The sequence below is a fragment of the Haemaphysalis longicornis genome, unplaced genomic scaffold, assembly GCF_048455015.1.
Source record: "Haemaphysalis longicornis isolate Haplotype H1 unplaced genomic scaffold, Haemaphysalis longicornis Haplotype H1 scaffold_3, whole genome shotgun sequence".
NCBI classification, from domain to species: Eukaryota; Metazoa; Arthropoda; class Arachnida; order Ixodida; family Ixodidae; genus Haemaphysalis; species Haemaphysalis longicornis.
In genome coordinates this window covers 63819973-63841098 of record NW_027526335.1, presented here as the reverse complement: position 1 = coordinate 63841098, position 21126 = coordinate 63819973, and the positions used below count along the sequence as shown (strand labels likewise).

At 45.9% G+C, this 21126-nt stretch overlaps 1 long non-coding RNA gene across 1 annotated transcript in view; it reads left to right on the top strand.

The window, feature by feature from the left end:
* The window catches only part of LOC144175246 (uncharacterized), a gene marked incomplete in the record, with an annotated part of 119278 nt that overhangs the window by 59757 nt on the left and 38395 nt on the right, over nt 1-21126 (top strand). Inside the window, 1 exon segment of the long non-coding RNA XR_013323629.1 lies at nt 16995-17079. This is a non-coding gene — a long non-coding RNA (uncharacterized LOC144175246).

Below are 21126 nucleotides of genomic sequence, written 5' to 3'. Positions count from 1 at the left end.
AAGCTGGCTGGCTATTGGAAGCATGCACAAGTCAAAAATGAAAGGGAAGAGAACCGACCCCCGAGGAGTACCAAAGGCACTAAGAAGACGGGAGGAGAGCTAAGTGTGTCAAAACTTTATGACAGCAATGCGTCGGTAAAGGAGTTACTGATGCCAGTGTAAATCATTGAGGCAGCCTATTTTCTGTAAGCCACTGTGTACAGGGGAATGGGCGATGCTGTTAAAGGCGCCTTGAAGATGGAGACCTAAAAAAGCGTCTACTGCGTTTCGTAACCATAGCAACCCTGTCATAGCAACGCTGCAACCATAGCAATCATAGCTACCATGTTGACGCGATTGCGCGCACTCCTGTCACTTAAGCTGGTTGTCAAGGGAAGGAGCAAGTTCAGCACAGCTTTCACCACCGTTCGAAGCAGTTCGCACAGTGTTCGCACAGCCAGCGTGTCATCTATAAAAAAGGAATTGAAGGAGGCACAAAGAGCCGTGGTTTCAACCAAAATTACGAGGCGAATAAAGAGGAACGCAGTGTTCTAATTGAGCCAAGCAACGATACTACAGGAAAGGTCGTAACGCAAAAACAGACGCGGCCGATACAAACACACGATGAAGGACATTACCGTGGCCAAGGAGATGATAACGAATCACGAGTCATATACAATCGCGAAATGACGACAGTCACACGGAGGAACGCAGAGCTCAGTCATTGGACAAGACCAGGCTGTATACGCGCCCATGACGCAGAATGCCGAAGTCAACAACGGGCCTACGCCAGTCGTCACAAACAGAAGTGATTGATTGATTGAAGACACGTTTATTCCATTTTCTTGCGCTTAAGCGCTGCTATGGATAAGGGTAGGTAGGGTCTGGTAGGGAAGGGGGAAGTGGGCAAGGATAATGCCGCCATTTACTGCGTCAGCGGCCTGGACTCAACGCTGTGGTCACCTGGAGTCATAGCCACCGTACTGTCTTGCGGGTAGCCGCAAAGCCGGTCACCAATGACTGGTGCTGCTGGGTACGAGAGGAAAAGCAGGAGGGCGCGCCACAAGCTAGTATCGTGCCCAGCAGGAGCTTTTGGTGGCGGGCAGGACCAGGACTGGAGAGACGTGGGCCAGGGTCCGAGTCGCACGTTGGTGAGGCCATGGTACCGAGGAATACTGTAGCGGGGGCCGTCCCACACTAGATGTTGTAAGTCTGCCATGGTATGGCAAGTGCTGCAGGTGCTCGGGACATTGGGAGCGGCCCCACGGTGATGAAAACGGTGGAGCAAAAACGGTGTGAGCAGCGTTCCCGTCTGAATCCGTCGGATGATCTCAGTTTCCTGCCGTGGACTAATTGGGAAGCTCGTGAAACTTCGTCGACAAGTTGTAGTTTCATCCGATGTCACAAACGCGCAGTAAAATCATTTTGATGTCCTACGTGAAGCATTTCCAGACAGTTCAGGATAAGGTAAAAGAAACACAAGAACCAGAAAACAAAAGTCCTGTATGTCGCTTAAGTAAACGTTGTATTTGCCCAATTTGCCTTATTGTCTCTTTATTTCAATCACGACTAGTTCATCTGGAAGTTTCAGTGATGCGGAACATTGCTTCTCTGGGGAAGCAATGTTACGCTTCTCTGACTCCGTAACCGTATTTCTCAGTTCTCACGATTCTTCTGCGGTGTTTCTACGGCAGCTAATGTCGAGAAGTACTAGGGGATTGGTAGCAAATGCTAAGCATCATTCAAGTTGCCCCCCAAATGAGCTGATACAGAGACTTACTGGCCCTTCCTGGACGTGGAAATGAAGCATTGATTGATTGATTGATTGATTGATTGATTGATTGATTGATTGATTGATTGATTGATTGATTGATTGATTGATTGATTGATTGATTTAAAGTACTTTCGGTTTTGAATCCCATTTGCCGTGACAAGGTGGGGAAACCGAGTGGGGGTTAAATCAGGTTTTATTGTCGCAGTATGCACCTCGACGCGTCACTTTGACTTCACTCCAGCACTCGACTTCTCCGGAGCCACTTGATCGGATGTCGGGCGCATCATTCCTGCAAAGACACGCCCGTCAGGAACAAGAAACGTGTACACGCAACCCCAATATGGTCAAGTGGCAGCACCGATGGTATATTTCGCAGCAATCTCCTACATTTCGCAGATAACGGTGTTTCACGAGGACTCTAAAGCTGTGAGTCTAATTCCCAGGCCAACCCAGCCCACCCATCCCGCCTTTCAACTTCGCTCAGGATGGGTTCAGCTAATATATTTTCAATAATGCTAGAATGTGCATGGTACCATAAGTTTGTAGTAGTGGTAAGGATGAAAATCTGAGATGTGGTGCTGCAGTTATCATACTATCAAGGTTTCATTTGGAGGCGCTTTCCCCCGCTCAATTGGCCGAGCTTTTTTTAAATACACGCAACGGATTCCTCTTATCAGATCTGGTGTCTGCTTGTGTTCTGCGAAGAATCCGACAAGATCATTTGGTGCTGTATACCCTGCCCCCGCCAAGAAGCAGCCAGTTTATTGTGAACTCTAGGTTCTGCGGTGGTGGGTAAAAGCCGACCTTCACAGTGTCTACAAGATTTATCTGCAAAGAAGGTTTGCAAAATAGAATGGTAGATTCAGTGTAACGTCTGAGGCTATAGATTGACCCTTCGCTTTTCATCTTAGTAAACAAAAAGCTGAATATTTCGAGATTGTATAACAATAAAACATACCTAAAACCCTCATCGGCATTCCTGAAAAAAAAAAAAAAAGAGAAGCGTCGTCGATTTGCTTAGTAGGAATCCACAAGCGGACACCCCGCCGACCTTTTTTGTAGAACTTGATAGCACTTGTGAATTCTCTCCCGCGCAATACTTTACTTCACTTACTGATAAAAAAAACACTTCGTGACCACCGTTCGTGAGGGTTTTGTCAAAGGTAGAAAAGGGGTGGAACGTACCACAGAAATCGGTCCCTGGTATCTGGATATACATGCCGTGACTAGATACCTAGCTACGAAGAGGAAAACATGTACCAATGTCTGCCACAATCAACCAACAACAACTCCTATTTTTGAGAGCGGCTGAAAATAAGCGACTGATAAAAACATCATAACTATGTTAGAACCCGTTAGCCACCTGCGGGTTTTCCGTGTAACACTGCCCTGAGCAGTTCGGTGCTACTGCATGGTGCAAGCGCAACGGGGCACGATGAACAACTACGCAGGGACGCTTAAAACTACGTCAGTACCTTGTAATGACTATGGAGGATTAAATTCCGCAGCCCCTCATTGACGAATCCACAGCTGTGGATGTTTAGAAAGAAGCCGTTGTTCCTGCTTTACAGATTTTCGTCACCCGGCAGCTGACTGCTACCCACAGTACGACCTCTGGTCCCACTAAAAGAACCATCTGGCCGTTGGCATTAAAATTTCCGTCCTCATGTGGGCAAGCTGGCTGATACCTCTCGAGAAATGGAGACTATGGGCCCTCCTCGGGGATGAGCGCTGCTTTGTCTCCTGTGACGGCATATTTCATCTACGACGCAAAATATTTAGCGACCATTTTGGCCGTTTAAACCAGCGTCACTATTGCTGAGGATGGCTTTTCTGAGGCCCCAATACATCGTCCTGGCAGAACCCAGCATAACAGTCGATGCACCCCTTTTCGCGTCAAAAGGGCGTAAATGACGCTGTGGGGTCCTTTGAACGCCCGTGTCTCTCTTGATGCGAATACGAATACATCTTCTCTCGGCTGAAAAAAAAAAAGGAGTTAATCCTATTTTACAGCAACGGGCACGAAATTAATGTACTACCAGCTTGCGTGTGTGGAAATCTTTCGTTTGCGGGATCGGTTCTTAGTGAAAGCACTCGTTCCTTGGGATAGGCTCTGCACCAGTATTTATCGCTTACTTTTATAGAAGGTTTTTAATGCAGTTTCACTTGCAGTGTTCTCAGGTTCTTTTTTTTTTTTTTGCCTGAATACTTTATAACACCCGCCGCCTGATTTGCCTGTTGGGGTGCTGTATGTTATTTCTCTTGAAAAACTTTCGGCGTATTTTCCTAGGAATGGGGTCTGAACGCTGGATGTTAACATGTGGGTGCCGGATGAAGCGTTATTTGTTGGTAACATGATGCTGGCGACAAACGTTTTCCGTTGTAAATGTCTTATTCCCACTAGAAAGAAGGTTCTACGTAGAAAACGGAACAGGAAGTTCCGGATATTCTCCACACCTTTGCATTCTATGTCCGCGCCATGACTAGCGCTTTTGCTTCGGTTATCGGATGTCCATGCTTGAAGCGTTGACTGAGAAGACCACCTAAAAATCTCTCCAGTTTTTAGGGAATAGCTCGGCCTCTAGCAAGCGGGAAACGGGTTTGAGTGGAAGCAAGGGGGTGTACCGCGTATCATAGTGCTCACAATATATTCTTAGGTGTTGGGTAAAGCGTATTAGGAGCTGAGAGCACTAGAAGTGACCCACTATAAACTCGGAAGCATTCTTTGGCGCCCGTCCGTAACTTAAAAAGTGTAGCGTTACCTGAAAGGTGTAACGCCTTGAATGTGCATGTAATTGCATACTCTGTGGAGCTTAAACATTACTTCGTTGCAGTAGTGCAAATATAGGTGATTGGTATCTGTGTAATAAAAAAAAAGGATTGAAACAAAAAAACTAGAACGCATTGCCCTATGTGCACCGTAGGGATACGTGGAGTCGTACGGGACTTTTAATAAGGGTTCCCACGGCCTTCATGTATTTTAATTATTCCGGCATCTTTACGCAATGATTACAAAGTCAAATGAAAAGTAATAGAGAAAAATTAAAACCGAACGAACAAGAAGAAATAAATTATTTCAGAAACTAAAACAAACTAACGAAACGTCAAGGGTCTATCTATCCTGCTCGCTCACTAGATTTACAAAGAAAAGAAAGGAAGAAGAACCAGAACAAACAGAACCGTTACTCACAATACCGTATTTACGCGATTGTACGTCGGCTCGAATGTAGCTCCACTTCTCACATCGCACGTCAAAAAGAAAAAAGAAACACAAAAGACACGGGCTCATTCCCCAACTAAATATATTGGTCGCCTGACCAATTGGTCACTGTGACGTCTGCAGCTGCTCGGACACCGCTGTACCGGCGGCCCACAATATAGTACCTCCATGAGTACTTCCGAGTACCGCGCACCGGGTCACCGCCGGCAAGTTTAGAAGGGGCTCCTACCGATAGCTGCGCACGTCATTGCAGGTGGAATCTTCCGATGGTATTTTCGGGCAGCTCTGGGGTGCTCCCGCGAGCGGGGTCGCGTTCGACACGACATGCTCGTGAGAGCGCCCCAAAACGGCCAACGGAAGATACCACGTGTATATCTGTGAGCCCAGTAGGAGCCGACGAAAATTATTGTTAACGAGCGTTCCGAACAATTACTATACGCCATAGGTAGAGTGCGAAATTATAAGCGCAGTTGCAGCTACGCAATTGCGTCTCCGATTTCTCGTTTGGGTTGCCATCGCTGGTGCTACAAGTTTTATTTTAAATTGTAAAGCGACCCCCAACTTCAGATTTCTAAACAGGAAGAAATGTGTCGACCTAGATTTGTGTAAATACAGCTATACTCATGAATTTTTACAGGAATAACTAATACATCGTCCTTATCGAATGACTAAAAAGAGAAAGAAACTACAAATAACAATTCCCCAAAAATCTCAAAATAAAGAAACGAAATCACAAGGGCGTACCTTACGCGAAACAGACAACTGCCGCAACATTGTATACGGATTAGTAGGAGTTTTTCTGAATTTATGCACATTCCTTTTATGTGTGGTACCAGTAATGGCTGTGCAAGGGGTGTTTTGGTACGGGTTTTTGGTCCAGAGCACTTTTGCTATTTTGAATCGTGAATCAAAATGCTAATAAAATGTTAGTGCATGGTTGAAGAGACATTGAAGTGAAAATCAATATGATTTCATGTACAAGCTACCTTTAAAGCAATAAGGTAAATAGAAACACCGTTTACGTTGCTTCATAAAAAGTGGACGTGGTAACTGCTTACCTTTAAGTTGCGAAACTGAAATTTTCAAGAACCAAAATTACCAGTAGTGAGAAATTGCCTGAACATATAGGCATCATGCAAATAAAAAATACATTGACGACACCAATGGGCACCACCAAAGTAGCAAGCTGTTCTTTTGTGAGCGACTCTAGTCATGCGAAAATTACACTGGGCGCAGTGTACCCTCTAAAGAGGCAATATTTTAGACCAAAGTGAAATTTAACGCATAATCACGTTTTCTGTCAGCACGTAACAGGAAGGCTACTTTGGTAATTTTGGAGTAAAAAGACCTGCCCATTTAAAAAAATGCCTCTTCGGAATAACAATGATAGAAATAATACTGTATAAAAAATTATAGAAGTGGTATAACGAGGCGTAGAGAGTTGAGGTGAGAATAAGTGATTTATATAAAAAAAAGCCTGTCTTGTTATGGTGCGTGTTTTCGGCGCTGTAATTACGATCGAATCAGTTTTATCATCCGGAGTAGGACCCTGTCCCGTGGCTGCGTCGTCACGCGGAACCCTGAACCCTTTGCTTGTTTTTACTGAGGTTGAGCAGCGATTACAGACTTCCTGTTTCTTCACAATAGCATCGCGGCATCGTGCTGTTGGTTTTTGGCTGCTACGCCGCATCTGTCAAACGGTTCCTGTCATCTCAAATTATGGCTCCGAAAGCGGGTAATTTAAATCCACCGTAAAATAGGCACTAATTCTTACGTGGTATCGCGATGTTTCCAGTCGAACAAAATTGCAGTAAAGCATGAGCTGGCCAATATTTTTAGGTAGTGTCTATTATCACGGAAACCATGAAAATTACCGTCAGAAATTTGTCACGGCACTTGCCTCTTATTGGCTAAGCACGCTACTCGGAGATTCTGTGTGATAAATATTCCCCCAAAAGCCATGTTTGCAGCTGCCCTGAAGCGCTGTGGTAAAGTACTTGGTTTTAAACCAGAAGTCTCAGGTTCGAGTCCGACATTGTGGTGTTTTTTTTTTTAACTTTCGGAATTTTCAGGTCGTCGTGATTTTGTTAATGCCTTTTTTTGCTCTGGTTTTTGGTATATCAAGAGATCGACGCACAGGATTTCTAGAATGGGTTGAATTACGTTTAATACAGGTTGTGTTATGTGTCGTTGGGCTGGGCTAGATTAGGTTTTTTGCAGTTGGGCTGGATTTGGGTAGTTTACGACGCGTTCGGTGAGGTTATGTTAGATTAGGTTACGTTGGGGCGTAATATTATTCAGGAAATTTTAGGCCAGCCAGCTTTAATGGAAACTGGCGTGAGATTAGACGCAGCCATGTTTTTAATGCAGCGAAGTTGTGTTGTCTTCGTGGCCTATCTAACTCGGGTCTAGATGGGAAAGAAAAACGCGAAGCAGCTTTGGCAACACGCCGTTACATTTTCTTCTCAATTACGGTGTAGTGAGTGTTCTAGGTACTTTGAGGTAATTTTAGCTAGAGTGGTACTGTACGACTCTTTGCTTTGTTGCTGCTGACACAACCTCGCTATTCATTACCGCCGTGTTTTACATTCAGTACAAAGATACACCTCCAGAAAACTTATTTCTCTCTTGAATAGATTTACTAGTTCAAGCGGACGACAGAATGAGCGGGCGTTCGAACGAGAGCGGAACGTAAGGTGTTTTCATTAGTAATACAAGAGAATACCTACTTGCATCCACAAAGGTGTCCATGAGAGGAACTCTCTCAGCTCCAGTGTAGTGTGGAGCTAGGACCATGGCTGCAATCGCTGTAAATACACATTGAGCGATATGTTCTCGCCGAGACAAGATGCATTCTAATGCTTAAATTTAAGACACATGAGCCACACTGCTCCACTTCACCCAAGTCGACGGGTACTTTGGCACGTTTCTTGCTTCAATTTTTGCCACCCCCCTTTTGAGAGGATGTTTTTTTGCGCCTATTATAAAATAATTTCCTTCATAACAAACAGCCATTAACTAGAAGTATAAATAGGCAAGACATTTCCGAAGCATTAGCACTGGTCACACGGCTCATGCAAGTGAACAGTTTCGAGTGAAAACAATTCTTGCTCACATTTGAGACTATCTTAACGTACACAATTGAACAACAAACCGTTCTATTATTTAGGAAGCCACGTGGTATTTCTATGTTATGAAAAGAAATATAAGAGAATGTTGAAAAAGGCGACGTATATTTTTTTTTGCGTGTGTGAGAAATAAAACCAGAACAGAAATGGCAGGTGCATTGTTTGCGCACACCACAGGACACTCGTTAGAATGCGGCATGCATTCTTGATTACAAATTGATTTCTGTACCCCATGGCTGTCATATATGTGCATATGGGCATGTGTGTGTGCAAAAGAACGTACGCGTTGTTTCTCAGGCAAGGGCCTTCAAATTACCGCTTAAAGTACCGTGCTCTTTCTAGGAACCTGTTGTCAAGTGTCTGTATGATACAGTGGGGAGGTACGCACGTTAAAAACACAAATTTGTCTGACATTACACGCTGCCTCTATTCTCAGCTCTCGCAAACAACGGCAGCCCTTTTTTTACTGTTCAAATATGTATTATGGCAGAAGAGTGGTTCCAACTACCCGAACATCGCCTATTGAAAAATAAAGCTGACAAGCATGATTTGACACAACTTCATTCACTTATAATCTCATCAGTTTAATTTTAACGCGTCACTGCTGTTCTTGTAGACAAGTAGGCTTTTCTCAGAATTAACATCTGTTGGGTACTATAAATAAAGCGAGCACGTTATCACTTAGTTTCTTTTCCTAAATAGAATCAGAATCTCCGTGAGTTCGTTTTTAGAAACATCATGACGCCACAAATCAATCAACTGTAGCTGCCATCGTTGTTTAAGCTACACCAAACCCAAATCCGGCACTCGGCACAGTATCTAGACACTCTAAAACTTTAAACTTGGTCAAAATATTGGGCACCTACCCATCGTCAAAACACACCGTGTCGCGAACAATCCAAGCGCCATTCCAACCGTCTGAGCCGGGTGTTGCGCGAACCGCTGCGTCGGGTGGTAGTGTTCACGTTCTAGCTGGAACCTACGCCCGTGCTGACCGATATGTGATGGAGTTACGGCGGGGGCTAGGGCAAGGTGGTCATACTCAGCACGTTTTGTCTCTCTTCATTTACGTGCGGCTCGTCGTGACACGGCTCGGCCTGTAGCGGTCAGCCATCTAACAGCGGAAGCAAAAAAAAAAAAAAAGAACGCATGCTCGCGTCACGTTCTCAATCACCATATCTTTTTTGTTCCTTCCGCTGGCTTCTCCGCGAATCGGTGCATCGACAAAGCGGTGGATGAGGTGCGAACTTCGTTGCCTCCCCTTCTTCCTTCGTTTGCCGTTTTGTTGTTACCTACTCAATACTTCTTTTTCGTCCCAGCGCTGGTTCGATTTCTGTCGGCTCGGCTTTGTGTCGAGCGGATAACAATTGCAGCATTCATGCGGTCCCCTTGCACCGTCTCGGCTGCGAACACTTGCAACACGCGCTGGGAACTCCCGCGAGGGCAGTAGATCTTGCACGTCAGGCCACAACACGTGTTTATTGCCGGAGCTAGTTTCTTTTCTTTGTCCCTCTTTTTGCGACTGAGGGTACGGGGAACAACGGCTCCGGTTGTTGTTCACGCGCGATAAGAAAAAAACTCTTCACCTTTTTTTCCCTGCGTGCAGGGCTTCACTTCCAAAGAACGTAAGTGATTCAAGTGGTGCTAGTGTCACTTACGCCTTAATGCCGAGTCCAGATATATTGCAAGATAAAAATAGGACCTATTCAGGTGCCTCGTGTCATCCCGGCGAATTTTCTTTCGCATGGTTAAGGGTGCAGCGTGGGGTGCGCCTACTTACGTGGCGTTATGTTTCCCTTTGGCTACTGATATAGGTGTTCTATATGGCCCATCACGCCCCGTACCAATCTTTTGGAACCAACTACGCTCCCAGAGAGTTTTTATTTAGTCTCTGGTTTTTTCCATATATTGCTTGGCGAAACACTTAGCGAAACCTACAGAAAACAAAACTTGTCCAACCTCTTTTTATTGACGCAGATAGTCTATGCTAATCGATGAACACCTCGACAAGCTAATCGATGCAAATTATGCTAAAGCATTGTTGGCTTCTGGAACGAAGAAACGGCATCCGTGCCTGGCACGAAAAAACGCCCATGGGCTGTGGACGATCGAGAAAAATCCCAGTTGACTGTGAACGCCGGTTTACGCTTGCACCATGTTCCCATTAGCTGCGAATGGGAGTATGCGTTGGTAGGACGTTAGCGCCAACGTTACACGCAAGACAGTCATTCAGCAGCTTCTTCCCCTCTCTGCATGCCATGACGTCGACTTGTTCTCCATCTGTTAGCCGTCTGCAAGGAATGCATGGGCCTATTAAAGACGATAGTGTTTCTTGGACTACTTAAACGCAGAAATTTTGGTCTGTCTGTATGTCTGTCTGAAAAGAAATTTTTATTACCCTCTTGTAGCATACACAAATACAAAACGCTCCTGGTTCCAGGCTCTACCACGTACACATACATGGTCTATCTGTTACATATGAGAACATCACACCTTGCTAGTAACCCTTCACAGAATGAATTGGGAACTTCTATTAGTAGTTGCAAAAAACAAGCACAAGTGGCGTACATTCGTAGGCACAGACTTTGCACCAGAAGGGTAGCCGGTGCCCGGGATGGGGAGGATACTTCCCGCACTCCATATAACCACGCTTTTTACACAGTATTAAAGATGTTTTTACGTTGTAACAGGACAAATACAAAGCATTCGTGATTTTAGGCTTTACCGCGTACACATCCATGGCACACCTGTTTCATTTCAGAGCCCCAGGGCTTACTGAATATAAACACTATTTACAGAGTGAAGTAGAAACTGCCTTTAGCAGTAGCGAAACAAGCACGCATGGCTTTCATCCGTGAGCACACACACTTTGAAATAGAGTAGGGCCACCAACACTCGAGTGGGGGGAGGAGCGTCTCGCTGGCCCAGGCGCTCGCGCCCTTTACAAGCATCGCTCGTCCCATCATCTGGCAACTTATGTTCCCGTAAAATGCAAACCGTGTATTGGTGTGGAGCTCAGGTGCACTTGCCCGTTTTGAACTTCAATTAAAGGGCAACACATTTTCGCAAGAGCTCTTCGTCCACCAAGAAGAAGAGCTCTGCTTCCGGGTTTTCTGTTAGCTTCGTTTGCATATGGATCGTATGCTCCACTGGTTTCGCCGGGGACGCGCTTGCTTGACGGCAATGTACCTGCTTATCCATAAGGCATGAAAACCCCATCGTTATGACAAGTGCTGCTAACGGCCTTCTCGGGCACCTCCCCTCCTGCCTTCCAAGAAGTCCCGTACGTGCAGCTGCCTGTATGTCCTGCTCACTATGAGCCACAATGTTTTAGCTACTGTGCATTGCATCAGTGCTTGTTCATTTGACTCTCTTTTATTGCAATGGGCACACTTGTCTGTTGATGTTGCACCCCATTTCCTTAAAAGTCTTCTTGTCGGCAAAACTGACCATCCAAATTACCATGTTACGTCTTGCGTTTATGAGGGTTTGCCAGGGAAAGTTCTTTTGTTTCGGGCCTAGCTTATCAGAGTTTGCCCCGTTCAGCTTCTAGGGTAGTTCTACATTCCTCAAATATTCTATCTCCCTTTGTAAATTAAGAGTGGTTAACTTCCTGTGTGCTTCAATTATCTTGGCATATACGGTGGGTGCCTGAATTGCTTTGGGCCCGCATGGAGTCTCCTGAAGAAATAACGTAGTCTGTGCCCTCCAAAATTATAGACTGAGCTGTCTGGCTCGGTGTCCTGTCTGTAGTCCAAGGACCCTAAGACCACTTTTCAATGCATAGGTCCGTGACTCGATTCAGCCCCCGGCCAAAGTGAAACAGAAGCTGCGCAATAGTCTTATATATATACACACAGCCAAATCTAAACGTTTAATTCCTTGTGTCAATGTTCATTCTTGTCATCATTGTTGAACAAGAACAGGAAATTACGCAAATATAAGGAAAAAAATCAATACATAAGTGATATTTGCAGTGTTCCTTTTTAAAAAAACTCATCGGTGCTTGGTTTTTGGGATAGCAAATTAAATACTGTATCAACGGTAGAAAACCGTCGCCTGATGTTGCCCCGCTCTACTATAGCTCCTGGCGGCATTTAAGAAATTAAACGGCAACAGCAACGAAAGGTTCCACTGGATAGGTTACACGTTGCGCTTGAAACGCTCGTGGAGTAGGGCAAGTGGTTCTTTAAACGTTGTAGTAGGATGCCTCGATTCACGCGCGTATCCGCTGTTCAGCAGCGCTGGCATGGAGGCACCCGACGTGGAGAAGTGGAACGGTGTAAATTTAAATTGACTGGAGCAAACCTCTACCGTGTTATCTTGTGAGGAACGAAACAGGAGAGGAACAGCATGAGAGGTGTGAGCGGAAAGATAAGGGAGGCATTTACTCGGCAGGTGCGCCAGTCGACTATCATCTTTCGTCGACATTTGCAACGAAAGGAGCAGATATGCGGCCATTTTTTTCTACATTTCAATGAAATAGTATTAGCACTCAAGAGAAAGAAACCATACTTTCTTTCCTCGGAACCACCAGTTTTAAGACCATTCTAATTTAAAGAAAGTGTTATTGCAAAGACACTAGGCGCATACGGTAATGAGACATAAAAACTTTATCATCCATTCCAAAAAAAAATTGAGAGAAGTGCCAATGATTTCGCACATCAAAACTACGTCAAAGGTTCGTCCATGCCTTCGCTGAAGGGGCATCCAATTGATCTTCAAACCTTCCAACACCCAAACCTTCCAAGACCCAAACAAGCGCATCTACGAACGATCTAAATCTATATACCGACACGGGGTTTACGAGATGCAGGTATACTATTCTACTCCTCCATCATCAATGCGTGTAATTTATTACCTAGAATCGTTCCCTGTTCCCGATATTCAGGTACCGTTTCGACATAATGGCATCCCTGTTTCATGCCCACGCCGTGCGCCCACATATATTACCAGAGCCTATTGGTCGACCAACCCTTCTATGAGGAAATGTATTAGGTTTTGGCAGGAGGCCAAAACGTAGTCATAACTGAAGGTAACAGTTCCAGTTATTCATAAACCCGCGCTCAGTCTAGGTCCGCAATATCTAGATAAAACAAAGCCTCGTTACGTATGCACTGACGAGTTCCAAAGAACAAGAGCGTGAATTCTGAGAAAATGAAGAAACTATAGATTTGTCATAACCTCGCACGTGTAACTCGGTTCTTATCTCGCCAGGTCCGCAGAGAACTCCAGAAAAAGTGGCACCGGAGAGTTACACCCTTTTGAATGTCTAAGTCTGTCGAGTACTGAACAAATATCAATTGCAGCGTCCATTACAGCGTTAATTATTCTCGTAAGAGGCACAGTCCTGTATTCTTCAAACAAAAAACAACCGATGTTAGCAAAAGGACCCCATGAGGTAAAATTGAAGCGAACTTCGTTGCAGCTAGTTTTATTACCAGCAACTTGATCATCTCGTGGCGGCGCGAAATGAAAGTGGCTAACTGCTGAAGCACGGTTTATAAATGGCTTATTATCATTGCAAATTCCTTGTTTCAAAGTATACGAATCCGTTAACCTCGTGCTCTTAAAAAAACGGAGGTTTTCTTGAACGTCCGCGAAGTAAAATACAGGGCGAGATATGCTAAGAACTGTATATGCAAGACATTTATTAAGGCTATCACTCGGCGTAGTGCTCTCTGATAGGCCTGCCTAAGTCCTTTGACTTCGGCGCACTTGGTCTAGTGAAATTGGCGCTTTGTGCTTTATGAGGTCTGTGAAGACCGCTAGGCGAAATGAAAAGGAAAGACGTATTGATTTACCTGTTCTTCTTTATATCCGATTCACATTGCGTGTTTAATGCTTGAACGAGTTCGGTAATAATGCTCTCCCCCCCCTCTTAAAAGGATATAGAAGGCTTCCGAGGAAGCCGCTCACAAAATTGCGTAACCTTCAGTCCAGCGTTTCAGTGAAAACATTGTCTACTGCGTAAAATCCAAGGATAACTGTCATGCAGCCATGTCCTCGGGAATGGATCTAGTGGTATGTGACAGCAGAAGTTTACCTCGGTATTACGCGCCGAAGCATCACCGGTTGCAAACTCGGGGCCCCCGTCTGTAAAACTGTCTTAAAGTTAGCCCTGTAAAATTGTATTGGAAAAAGAAGGTGGGAGGTAAGCAACTTCCCCCAAAACCTGATTTTTGGGCGCTTCACGAAAAAATATCCTTTTTTTCTTATTTTGCTTTTCTTTGTTGACATAACTTACACACTAGTTCCAGAAACCACACTTACGAATGTGTTTTACAGCTATGATTGGCCGAAACGCTTAAAGATTGTTGGTATTACAATCCCGTTATTGCTTTGTGATTTTTGTTTTAAAAGGACATATCTCGTTTTGAAAAAGACTTTCTATTCCTGTAAAGCGCAAGTAAACTTTTCTCTCCCCTCATAGAGGGCCCCGTGAGCGGCTTCTGTAACTTGCTCCGTGAAAGTAGAGCCCGTGCTGCCTGGCTCTTAAGCATCGGACACAAGCTTGGTGTTCAGATTCACAATGGACTTTAGTTCATTTTCTAGTGGATTTCTGTAGTACATGACGTTCACACCCATGCTTCAGCTGACGTATTTATAATTTTGCACGCATATAGGCTGATCTTTTAGAGGACTGGAAGTACTTGGTCACTTTTAAATGCGGAGCATTTCTTAGGCTCGCCTTGTCCTGCGTCGTTGATGGCGGCGCCGTCCACACGCTCACTGCGCATGCGCAACTTTCCTCATTACACCCACAGCTCCGCGATACTACACTATAAAAAAAAATAAATAGTTAGCGGCGCCCGGTTTCGATCCCACGACTCTCTGGCCGCAACGGGAGGTACGCGGTGTTCTTCTCACTACGCTACAAATCCGGGACAGGAGCAAGTGCTACGAACGCGCCTTATGTCCTTGACTCATTCAAACGACGTCAAGAAGCTACTGATACAACGAAGGCACGCGAAGCTGAACGTCAACGGAAACGACGAACTGAAAACTTTAGAGGGGGATGCTGAATTTCCCTTGGGAAAGCTGTGGCGGGAAGCGCCACGCGCCTTGCAGCTCAACCAGCCCCGTCCGCAGCGCCTCTGATGCTGATTGTGGCAGGATGCCCCTAGGGATTGGCCAACCAAAGAATCCATCACGAGATAGGTTCGCGTTCAACCACCATCGTCATCTTCCCGTAGGGGAACCGCGGAAGAAGAAGAAGAACGAGAAGACAAAGCTGCGAAGAGGAGGGCGTGTACATTGCTCTCAGCCGGTGCACCAATGTCAACAACCTTTACCTCACCAAAGCTGACGGAGACTACCGATTCTACCACAGAGACAACATCGACAAGAACATGATGGACGAGTGTCGGCGCCTCGAGAACCACCGCCTACTCACCGTAACACAACAGCACTTGCGTGCCTTTGCCACCGGTGAGGACCCGGACGAGGAATTTCCTCTGGCGCTAGTAAAAACCAGATCACTCAACATAACGGCAACACAATGGAACCACACGGAACCGCCACGATGCTTCGCATCCTCATCAGGGTTCCCCACGGGAAGATGGTGTAATTTTTTTAGAGTACATAGTTATGCAGCTTCCGAACTCTAGCGCTGTCGTAACTGTAAACTTCCTACTCTGAAGTTCACCGAATTTCCAAAATATAATTACTCGTAGATACCACAGTGTCGTGGCAATTTTTGTACGCATATACCTTGAAACAGTGTGCAGGTTATAGTCGGTATTAATCCGAGTCTATGCATTTCTAAACGATGCTTCATTCACACATTTCCCAACCTCTAGCCTCATGCTTTTCCACTGGACCGCCGGGTACAGACACGTTTTCCCTGCCACGCACGTTTTCCCTGAAACGACTAGTGTTGAAATTCCGAAATGAAGGATCTGATGCGTGTATTTTCACCAACCGCGAAATATTCGGGGCCCACAGGGACTTGCAGTGTGACCCCTCTCATTCGCAATTTTGGAATTAGGGCGTGTACATTGAAGCTGCTTGGGTTCGAAACATCCTGTAAACACACCAATGCAAGGCCCTTCCGAGCTTAAACTCGAGCGGGGCTAATCTACGGCTTACTGAACGGGGGTGTGGGCTAAAGGGATGCTCTAATGGAACTCGAGCTGCGGCAGCCAAGCTCTAATGGAACTTAAACTCAGCTCCAACAAAGTGGTTGTGACGAAGCTTTCGAACGAAGATTACGATAATGGTTCGAGCAAAAGGTTTGTTTCGGAATGCGCGTGGAAACGTTTGGTGATAGCTGGTAAAGCGAAAGCTTTCTTGGTGGGGCTGAAGGCGTCCTGTCAAAAAACTAATGCATTTCCCCATAAACCAGTTGGTCGACCGAAAAGCCCTCGTAAGATCTCTGGACACCCGGCGCGTGGGTTAAACGAGGCTTCCATTGTGTCAAGACGGTTACTTGAAAATCGCCAAAAAAAGGAATGGTTCTAGATGAGACAACACACGCATCGATCATGTAATTGAGTGCAATTGTACACCTTTACATTATAAACCACGTATCGGCACACATTTAGATCGTTCCTAAAAGCATTTACTTAGTGCGCGCAGAATCGTCGCATCGGTTCGTTCTTCGTTGGCGATTTGGGTCTTTGAAGGTGTGGCGATCGACTGGACTCGCCTTCAGTGAAGGCTGGACGCACTTTGAGCTTTCGCGCTTTTCTCAACTTTCTTTAGTAAGGGATGGAAAATTTTTTGTTCATGAATCAGCCGGTACGCGCTTACACGCCTCTGTGCAGTGCGGTGTAAGTGAACACTTGTTTTTGGAAACTCGGAGCATAGGTAACACATGAAACAGAACGTAAACCTAAAGGGTAACGCATTCGAAGTGCGATGGAAACCAAATTGAGGCAACTTTATGTAGGTGGCGGTCTCCATGGGGCTTTTCATGCAGTATACAAGGTCTCCAGGCACACTTGGTGTTCCAGATCACCACCCCTGCATTTTAGGTAAGTATATTGCCGCGAACCATGCCTCGGCTTTGTTTATTGATGTTTTTGTTTTGTCGCATGGCTACGCCGGGCTAGGTTATCTGTGTTCTGAGTGAAGGGCATGTTTCATTCTTTCTTTCTTAACCCGCACGAATTATTTCATTTGATAGGGAGGATGTTTTGCCCTAACACCACTAGCCTAGAATAGTCTTCTTTTATCTACAGTGCTCTCGATGTAATTCGACGGTTCGAGAAACACCCGCGCTTAAAGATAAATTCCCGTAGAGCAGACGCCCCGCCATTCGTTTTGCCGACACTCGCTTGCGCACGTCACGTTGTTGACTGTTGCTTCGCCGCCTGTGCATTTTTTAGTTATTAGGGGAGCGCAAGTTCGCTCCAATGTTTTTTTCCTTCAAGACAACTGCGTCGTCTTTGGCTTCGTGAAAATATTAGCGCATACCCTGTAAAGTATATCGATATAGAGCTCCCCACCGCCAGTCTTACAAAAGTGCATGTTCAATACATTTCTCATTTAGATAATGGACGGTGAAAGAGTGTCAAAAAGAAAGCATAAAGGTAACACTTCAGCACTGCTTATGCGTACTTAATGCCAAAGTATGAAAGTCGAATTGCACGCCGCAGCCTGCTTTGTGGAGTTACACGCTGCGATTGACGTGTTGCAGTGTTTATGTGGTGAATGTTTTTTTTTTTTTGCCTTCTTACGGTTGAAGTTGCGCGGGTTACTGTTTACAGAACCTTATACAAACCTTTTCCGTATAGGTTGCCTGTCTAAAATATCGCGGTTCCGCACCAACCGCAGCGGCAAAATTTCTCGGAAAACTGTCCACAGGCATAGAGAAAAAGAGGTATAAAAGAACCATTAAATAGAAACGAGGTGACTACATCTTAATCCCAAACACCCACGCGGACAGAGACGCGCACACGCACATTCAACACATCTAAAATATTTTTACAATATACGTAAGTAATAGGATAACCCACATTTTGACCTGTACCGTTCAAGCCTCTTATCCAACGGCTGCGCCCTCTTGCCGCAACAACGTCGCAACGCTGGTCTCTACTCCATTCTTTATTTATTTTCTTCCACCTCAAGGCTTTCAATCTCCATCGGATTCCCGCCCCGATAGTGCTATACAGCGTGCCCGGCTTCCGCCCGGAACAGCTGTCAAAAATGCGGACGCTATAGAGAAGAAGCCACAAGGAGAAGCCTGCCATACCCGCACTGGCACTCTTCAGCGCGCATGCGCAGTTGGCGACCGAGCACTGTGTCGATGGTAAACACGGTGGCGAGTCGCAAACCTTGATCAAGACTCCACCATCACTGGAAAGCCGCCGAAGTTCTTGATGGCTTCTTTCTCGTTGGTTTTGCGCGTGTGAGTGATTTTTGTTTCTCGTCCTTCATTCTTTCCCCTGCCTGCACCAGTGCTCGCGTCTCCATTCGGGCTACCATTTTATTATTTTCAATGCTGTCACCAAACAGTCTTCCCCATTTGGTGAGTTCATACGTCGGCAGCACGAAGCAGGGGGGAGTGTGGGGGACCGCCCGTCAAACCCTCCCGCCTCCATCGCTCTCTTATTCACCTGCGTTCCAGGAAACCCGGAGGGCGGTCAGTTGCACCTGTCGCCTCGAGCTCGAGCCTGAAGAGAACGTCACTGCGGGAACGCTAAATATACAGAAGCCTTCCGGAAGATCATGTGGTTCGGCCGTTTGCCTTTTTTTTTTTTTTTGCTTCAGCGTAAAGAAACGCATCTACCGTTGCTTGCTTCTAGGGAGCTAGCACGAATGGCCGTTCTGCATCTGATAGACTGCCATGAAGTTTCAAGCCGCTGACGCGACGCTGTACCTATTGTTTTGAAGAGTGGTATGTCAGTTCTAAGAATACGGATCTGTCGAAGAAACTATCGGTTCTGGGCAGGTTCCAGAAAGGGTAGATCCCTTATTTTCGTATTCCTTACTGAACAATAACAATATTGCATATCGGGGTACGTGAGCATGTTATTGTAACCTCTAACAGGCTGGTTACCACAAAAGTGCGTTCGGAAGACAGAATGCGTATTTAAAGAGCCCTAACAAAAACCAAGGCCAGAACTCCCGATAGGAGAATTTCCAGACAGAGAAATGAAATGACAGTCACAACTGCAATTTGGCTGACCTTCGGAGCTATTGTAAATTATTACTATGTAGCTCGATAACAAGTTAGCCTAAGATTGAAAGCACGCCCCGTGTACAGCCCATGGTTCGCTACATCCCAACTGTCTTGGCAGACAGCCAGAGTTTAAACTCTTAAATGAAGACTAACACTAACGTCCCTGCTTTTCTTTGACAGTTGTGTGCCCACTGACCAGATGCGAAAAATATATATTGTAAATAAGGCGAGCAAATGAAAAAGAGCAATTTTTTTCCGGTTACCTGGTGCGCACAGGAAACAAGCACTGTAGGCGACCGCGGTAATATTTCACTTGTGCCTCTGGTCACCGTCTAGCAGGCTGCCTACATCGCGGCGCTGTTTTCTTAAAGTGCCGGCTTCTGGCGGGATAATGCTGGAACGCCGCCTCTGGGAGCGTGAACCACTTCTGCGTGTGGCCGCTGCGGTGGCTTGTGCAACGCCCAACTCGATCCCGGAAATGCTTCGGGGAACGCTTGGCTGCTAAACCCCACCGAGGCCCCGAGAGACCAAGCCGCATCCTTTTCTCTGCTTCTTTTCTTCTCACTTTTTTTTTTTGCGCCATCATCCCAACCCCCGTTTTCTTTCCCGGCCACTGGTCATCTCTGTGTACATGGCTGTGCGGGTTTTGGGTGTGCTTTTCGGGCAGGACTGTGATCGTTATAATAAACTATTTACTTTTCCCAACCGACGTTCCTTTTTGCTTGCCGTTATGGTTTCTAATTCGTTCCGCCTTCTCCCCTTTCCTCCGACAGAGTTGCCAGCTCTCTGCGGCTTTCTCGCTGCGTCTGGCTGGCGTTGGTGTATTGCCGGACCCTTATCTCGCCTTGCTCCTCGCAGCTCCACATCCTTCGGGTCATCGGCTCGTCTCCCCGTTCTTCCTTTTCTTTATCCCGCCACTGGCTCTGAGGCTTGGTTGGATGTGGATAGTCATCCTCCCTGTGTCTGCGCGAAGGATTACGCCTTTTCCCCCCGTTTCCGCGATCATTGGACATTGCTGTAGGACTTTGTCGTGTAGCCTCTTAGTGACCTCTTTTGTCGCGGTACCTCTTCTCTCTTGTTCATTTTGTTTTCCTCCCTATTCTCGCCCCTGGACGAAAGCCCGGCAGACGTGCACTCGGGAAGAACACGGGGGCTGTTCCCGTTCGGACTCGATCCTTAGTACTCCTCCTGGATATGGCGATAGCCATTTCTGCAACAAGAAAAAAGAGGGAACCAAACGGGAAGGCATGGAGGAAATCCGGGAAGGAATCGGGACCGAAGAGGCTATCGGGTGATCACTGTCGCCCTTCTTCGTTTAATGTGCTTGCGGGAAAGATAGCCGTGCACGAAACGAGGAACAATGACTAGGCCATCGGTATTTCTCTTCCCTGGGGTTCGTTTAGAAATTGTTTGGCTGATTGAAATCTTTTAACCGCGTTGTTCCTAGGCTTTTATTTGGGGGTTTTTACCTTCGTCGCAAACATGTTGCCCCTTCATAGAGCGAAAGTCTCCGCTTCTCGCGCGAAGCTCTCGCATGTTTTTCTGAAAAAAAAAAAACAATAAAGACGTAGACGTGATGAAAATATTGGTTGTTTGTTAAAATCATTCGGAAAGATGTACCTATGGTCGGACATAATTAGGCAGATAATAGCCCAGATAACTGAATGTTGCCAAATAATATTTCTGCCGTCAAAATTTTGCAATTGGCGAATCCCGATCGGCATTTATTGCGGGAACAGATACTTTGTACGAACGCTTTGTTACCTTCTATTTTGAAGGAGCCAGTTTTATGAAGGCCATTCTTGTCATTTGTATTCTCTTCCATGGTACATATGAACATTCTGTGATAGAACTGCTTGAAATCTGCAAGCAGGGCGCTTATCCTCCCCTGCCTTTT